Source organism: Vespa velutina, chromosome 13 (assembly GCF_912470025.1).
Source record: "Vespa velutina chromosome 13, iVesVel2.1, whole genome shotgun sequence".
Taxonomy (NCBI): domain Eukaryota; kingdom Metazoa; phylum Arthropoda; class Insecta; order Hymenoptera; family Vespidae; genus Vespa; species Vespa velutina.
In genome coordinates this window covers 2,677,325-2,684,615 of record NC_062200.1, presented here as the reverse complement: position 1 = coordinate 2,684,615, position 7,291 = coordinate 2,677,325, and the positions used below count along the sequence as shown (strand labels likewise).

The 7,291-nt window shown below is 32.1% G+C and overlaps 1 protein-coding gene across 1 annotated transcript in view; it reads left to right on the top strand.

The window, feature by feature from the left end:
* Positions 1–224: 224 nt before the first annotated feature.
* The window catches only part of LOC124953704 (synaptic vesicle glycoprotein 2B-like), a 25,790-nt gene continuing 18,723 nt past the window's right edge, over positions 225–7,291 (top strand). The window contains exon 1 of the mRNA XM_047505498.1: positions 225–305. The gene's annotated coding sequence lies outside the window, so the exon portion shown is untranslated. The remainder of the gene's footprint in view (positions 306–7,291) is intronic.

The window sequence follows — 7,291 nt, the reverse complement described above, 5'->3', positions numbered from 1 at the left end:
CTTTCTTTCTCTTCGTGATCCAGTAGATATCATTTATTAGATTTTAAACCAATCAGAATCGTAGGCGTTAACGTTTTTTATCCAATAAGGAGAAAGTAGCAAAAACTTCTATCTTGTTACGTATTCCACCGTGGCTTTCAAATTAGATGACGGTCGAATGAAATCGGTCAGTCTAATAAAAAAGATCGTCGGTCGGTAATCGTAATTCGTTAAAATAAATCACGATAATTAAAAGTAATCGTTAAATAAAGTGAAATTGTTTCATTAACGCGAACACACACACGCACGCACACACACACACACAGGTAATATATTTAAATAATGTATACTCTCATAAATGATAATTAATTAATAACAAAGTTTTCTTTCACGTTCCGTACGATCATTGATCAAATCAATAAATCTTTTATTCCGAGAATCAGTATAAGTATATGATATCGTTGAAGTGCTCTAAGTATTCTCTTCTAATTTTTATTGAACATCGTTAAGCCCTATTTATCGTCGAGATAGAAACTTCATTTTCTTGGAATCATTAAATCGACCGTAGAAAAGATAAGCAACACGATACGTTTATTACAAATACTATGTTATCATTTTTACTTCAATTCCAAAGCTTATATTTTAATTATCAAATCTCTTTTTACGTTTCATCCCATCAAACGTAACATTTCTTTTGGAAATAATTCTTTTCTTTTTTCTTCTTCTTCGTCGTTCTTTTTTCTTTTTTTTTTTTTTTTGCTCTTTTATATTATATCAGGGGGACCGGAAAGTAATGTCGCTTTAAAGAAATTTAAAGAAAATTTTTAATACCTCGACGTCATATTTATTTGTTAAAAATATTTTACATTTCACGATTAACATTAGAATATCGATTGTACGTAGAATATCGTATTTTGCAAAACGCATTTTGAAATTGTCCTTTTTCTTTTTTTCTCTTCTTTCTCTCCCTCTCTCTCTCTCTCTCTCTCTCTCTCTCTCTCTCTCTCTTAAGAATTTGTATTCGACGAGAATATAGGTAATTAAGAAATTAAAAAAAATTAAGAAAAAAAAGAAGAAGAAGAAAGAAATGGAAAAGGGAAGAAAAGAGAAAAGAAAGAGAAATTCCTTGAGTTGCACGTTAAAACGGAAGATCGTCCCATGGGAGAAGGAGGAAGAGAAAAAGGAGGAGAAGGAGGAGGGGATTAAACAATTATATACGTCGATCGACGGTTCGTAATTTTCGAGAACAAAAGGACTTTTTGTAATTAACGCATGCTCTCTCTCTCTCTCTTTTTCTCTCTCTCTCTCTCTCTCTCTCTCTTTTTCTCTCTCTCTCTCTCTCTCTCTCTCCAATTAATCTTCGTCTGATTAATTGCACGTTTTGAATTTTCACGAATATGGTATATAAGTATTAACGAGAAGCCAAATCGCATGTAAGTACATTTTGTTTTTTGGCCATTCGATGAGAACGAAGAATGAGAGGAGGAGGAGGGAGGGGAGGAAGAGAAAAAAGAAGCAAAAATTCTAAAGGATTAAATTCTTACGGTCGCGAATTAATTGACAAATCGCTTATTTTACGGATCGTTAAAGAAATGAAAAATGATTACGAATCGAATGCATATTCTCGTAATATGCATTTTAAACGAGAAAATCTTCCTCGACGTTGCGGGAAAATGGAAAATGGAATTCACGATTTTCTAGACGAAATTCTACGATAACGAGAATACGTTCCTTCCATTTTCTTGTTTAAAACGAGACGCATTTCGTCATTCATCATCGTTTTCAATATTCTTCTTTGACGAATGGATGAAATATACTAAGAAAAAAAAAAAAGAAAAAAAAAAAAAAAAACAGGAAAAGAAAACAAGGAAAAAGGAATTTAATCGATCTAATTAAACATTAAATAGAATAATCGATTAAGAGGCTTGATATTATATAAAGCTATTCAAATAATAATAATAATAATAATAATAATAACAACAACAACATAAACGGCACTAACAATTCGTATAATAAAATATAAAGAGAGACATTCGATTATAAATATTATATCATATATTTTTATGAATTTAATTGTGAAATGCTTTAATCTGATTGACATTTGATAAGGAAATTAACAAGGGTCAAATGAAAGGGTTGAAATGAAGGGACGACGGGCCATTGACTGTGTCGTACGGGTAACTACGGATTATCTTTATGTCATTAGCTTTTGACGCAAAGCCAAAGCCACGACGACACCAAACGTATTTACATACATTGATTAGGAGTCAGCATGAACGAACCGAACGGTCCGTGACCGTGAACGAGAGAATTAATGTCTCTGCAGGAAGATCTCTCTCTCTCTCTCTCTCTCTCTCTCTCTCTCTCTGTCTCTCTCTTTCTGTGTGTGTGTATATATATTAGGCTAATGATCGTACCGATGCTCTAACGATCTCTAACGTGTGATATTCCTTAGCTTGTAACTAATCGAATGAGACGATTTCAACGATACGAATGTAGGAAAATCAAACGTACAAAATTTGATTGATCGTACAAGTTCAAAGGTCAAATGATCGTTATCGTATTAACACTCATAATCGTATCTCAATATTGAAATCTTCGATAAATGGAGAAAAAATTTTTAAAAAAATATTTTATATTCATTTTTCTTTAATATCTTATAAAATCATACGTATTATCATTTGCGTTAACTATCGTTGGATTATTATTACTACGATCTAAACTACGTTGATTAGTCTCATTAGATAATGAAAGACAAATTTACAATGATATCTAAGTCTTATCTTTTAATCATAATAATTGATACGATTATTACATTTCGATACATCGGACGACGTGCATGTGATCATGTCATGTGAAAACTTGAAAAGCAAGTTCAGATAATATAATCATCACAGATATCTATATACGTATATACATACACGTATACATACGTTTCGATTACTCAAGGATTACTCAGAGAGATATCTAAATTCTCTTCTTCATACTTGTCTTTTTATTTCTTCATCTTTTTCTTTTCCTCCTTCTTTTCTCTCTCTCTCTCTCTCTCTCTCTCTCTCTCTCTTTATCTTTTCTCCTTCTTCTTCTTCCTCTTCTTCATTTTCTTCTTTTTCTTACCGTCTTTTTCCTTACAACATCTTTTTCTTTCTTCTTTTATACAAACAACATCGCAGACGTTAAAAATTATTGGCAAACTTCATTACATTCGAATCCACGTATATTTGCTTTTTTCTTTTTTTTTTCTTTTTCTTTTTCTTTTTTTTTTTTTTCTTTTTTCTTTTTTCTTTTTTACATGTCAACAGGAGGAAGAATTATTAGAAGTAATTATCATACTCAACGTACACTCGTTTACATCATGATAAAAACGATACAATAAAAACGATAATATCATCTAGAAAAATATAATATCTTTTTAATAATTGCACGTGCATCCGTCATCCGTGCACATACGTATGCATCCACGCATACAATGGATGGACGTTTGTCGTTAAAAAGTTTTACTTTAAAATTTATTTTTCATAGGGGAGAGAAGTAAAAAAAAAAAAAAAAGAAAGAACAAAAGGACAGAAAAATAATACGAGAGAAATTCGAATAAAAGAGAAAGAGATAGTATAAGAGAGAGAGAGAGAGAGAGAGAGAGAGAGAGAGAGAGAGAGAAAAACGCAGACAGGGATGAGATAATTTTCTCGTTACCACGGAGATACGAATTCGATATATTCGTTAGAACCGGCGCAAGGAAAATTCGCATTTTCTCGTGAGCCATGGCGCGGCCCTTGTGAAAATCTCAACGGTGACACATGATGGCGGCGCATACCTATCTACCTAGTCGTTATACGCGACGTGATGCCTATACGACGAACCTGGGAAACTAACGTTGTGTACCGGCCAATTATCTCGGTAGATCCCACGGGACGAACAGTAGAGAAGCCTAGCCAGGAGATTCTGGAAAGCTAAAACTCGAATCGCAAATTTCCACTGATTGCTTTCCCATCCCTCTCTCTCACTCTCTTTCTCTTTCTTTCTCTACCTGTCCCTTACTATCCCTTTTCTCCTCTTCTATCGTCTCCGTTTTCCTCCCCACCATTCCACCTTCGAGCTCTCCTCCCTTCCCATACCCACTCTCTCTCTCTCGCTCTCTCTCTCTCTCTCTCTTTCTCTTTTTAACATCATCAGCAAGTAGTAACATCATCAACAACATCATACATACGATCCTTTCAGTCAAGTCCATGCTACCCATTGTCAAACAATTAAACCACTCGAATTCTCATTTCCGCCAATTGTAAAGCTACGATAGAGATACTACCCTCTCTTTCTCTCTCTCTCTCTATATATATATATATATATATCCTCTTTCTCTTTCTTTCTCTCTTTCTCTTTTCTGTCAGCGTTCGTCGTACATACGTCGTTTCAACCATTCTCTTTCAGTCTATTGAAAAAAAGGGATATGAGAGTTTACTCCATGCCGGTTCTCGCTTTCATTTAATCGACGACGTCCACGACGACATTTTTTATTCCATTACATTCTATTATCTTACGCGTATAATAAAAAAGAGGGTTGTCAAGTTCGTTCCTTTATCTTCGAACGTTTTCTTCCTCTTTTTCTTCTTCTTCTTCTTCTTCTTTTTTTTTCCTTTTTTTTTCTTTCTTTCTTTCTTTTTTCTCTTCTTTTTTTTTGTTTAATTATTATTATTATCATCGGTGTAAAAATGAAGCATTAACATTGACGTTATATTATATTTCTATCCTATATCACTATCGTGTGTATTAATTGTTTGTTTCATTAATATACCAATTAATTATGTTCTTCTATTAGATTTTCCTTCGGAATATTATTAATAATGAATCTTCTACGATCCATACCATCGATAATTATTTAAATCTACGTATAGGTAAGATTGTATTGTTTTGAATGTTATTAAAAATTAAACGTATATGTACGTTGATCTATTGCGTAGATTTTTAAAAAGAAATCATTGGAATTTATACGACAAAATTAGTATTGAATATTGAGAAAGAGAGAGAGAGAGAGAGAGAGAGAGAAAGATTGATTTAAATTATATTGTATTTTTTAAATGTAAGATTGCTTCGTAACATAATAGATTTTTTTCTTTTGTCAAAGAAAATGTAATTTCTCTCTCTCTCTCTCTCTCTCTCTCTCACCTCTATATATATATATATATATATATATATCGGACATTGACAAAGAAAATATCATTATTTTTTTCATCGTTGCATTGGATGTCGGGTTCCTGTTGATTTCAACATAAACCGATTTTCTATAGGAGCTTCTGACATTCTATATATCACGGCTTTCGTCCCTTCTCGGTCTCTCTTATTCTCTCTCTCTTTCTCTCTCTCTCTCTCTCTCCTTTCTCTCTGTCTCTCTCTTTCGCTCTGTCCCTCTCTTTCTCTCCGTCTCTCTTTCTCTCTCTTCCTCTCTATATTTCTCCCCTTATTCGTAATTCTACGTCGGTTCGTTAGTCGGCCGCGAGCTAAAAGGACGAATTGAATTTTCCACGGTTCAGGACGGAGATAACGGTTAATGATACAGCGGTTAATTGGTTAGCATCGAATAAGCGATGAGAAAATCGTACGATAATCGAGAAATTTTTAATAATTGACTTTACACAAAATGTATCATCCCTTTGTATCTATATTTTTTCATTAATTATATTTTATAAATACACCTCGATATAATCGAGAAGTTTTTAACGATCGTATCTTTTAAAAGGTCACTGTATTTCTCTTACAAAAAAAAATATTCTATTAAAAACATTTCTATATAAACGTTCTATAAAAAAAATTTCTATCGAATATATATATATATATAAATTTTTTTAGACAAATTATATCGACAATAATTAATTAATTAATTAATTAATTAATTATTATTATTAAAACGATCGAATAGATTTATTGCGTATTATAAATATTACGATACTTTTGAATCTATGCAACGTTCGATATAATCGATTTAATTATTAATTCTTAATTTTTTTCTTTTTTCTTTTCAAAAAGATCATTTAAAGAGAAACAAGAAGGAAGAACGAAAAAGGGAAAAAAGGAAAGGGAAAAGAAAAGAAAGAAAAAACAAAAAAAAAAAAAAAAAAAAAAAAAAAAAAACAAAAAAAATGCTTTCCCCCTTTTTCAGTTAGAATGCGAAGAAGAAAAAAATATTTTTCGTTTCTCTAAGATAAATATACTCGAGCGGATCCATGGCTTTGCCTTATAATGCCCTTCTCTCTTCCCTTGGTCCAAAGGGCAGAAGCAATGGGCCGGAAATACAAGCTCTTTCGAGTTATCCATTATCGCCGACAAAGTTTATTACAGAAAAGCATTTTTGGCCTAAGCTGTGCTTGTACGGGGAAAGGAAGAAAAAAAAAAAAAAAAAAAGAAAAGAAAAAAAAGAAAAAAAAACTCTGTCGACATGCCCCATGTCATAAGATATTAAAAGACACTCGAGGATAGATCGATCATGGAATTATGTAGGAATTCTAAGGATTGACTTTCTTTTTCTTCTCCCCCCCCCTTTTTTTTTTTTTCTTCATAAAAGTCCTTACGTACGTACGTACCTGTACGTAAGTACGTAGAAACGTTGAAGAAGTTAAACTATCATAATATATTTTCTCTCACTCGCGAATTGCGACCTGGAAAAAGTTCCTTCTTTGGTTGTAAAAACTTCTTCGACCCTCTATAACCCGACCTTTACCTTTTCTTTTCTTTCTTTCTCTTTCTCTCTCTCTCTCTCTCTCTCTCTCTTTCTCTCTCTCTCTCTCTCTCTCTCTCTCTCTCTTTTTCTCTCTGTTCAAGCTCCGGACGAAAAAATATTCCAGACAAAGGTTATCTACTTTGCTTCTTTGCTTTTACGTGGGGAGAATACATTGCCATTATAAAAAGGAATTTATTTAAAAGAGAAAGAAAAGAGACAAAGTTGATCTTGAAGTCGATCTTGAAACCATTCGCTAAATGAAAAAAAAAAAAAAAAAAAAAAAAAAAAGAAAAAAAGAAGAAGAAGAAGAAAAGAAAAAAAAAGAAAAGAAAAGAAAGAAAGAGGAGGAGGAAAGAAAAGAAAGAAATCATATATCGTCAGAACGATTCACATATCTTTCGAAATCATTGGAACTTCAAATGATTTAAATAATTTTTTTCTCAACAATGGAGTACCGTGTTTTCGGTATAAAAAAAAAAAAAAAAAAAAAAAAAAAAAAAAAAAAAAAAAAAAAAAAAAAAAAAGAAAAAAAGAAAATTTCTAACGTTAACGCTTCGAACTATTTATTATTATTACACTGTGCATATCAGCTGTTGTGTGTGG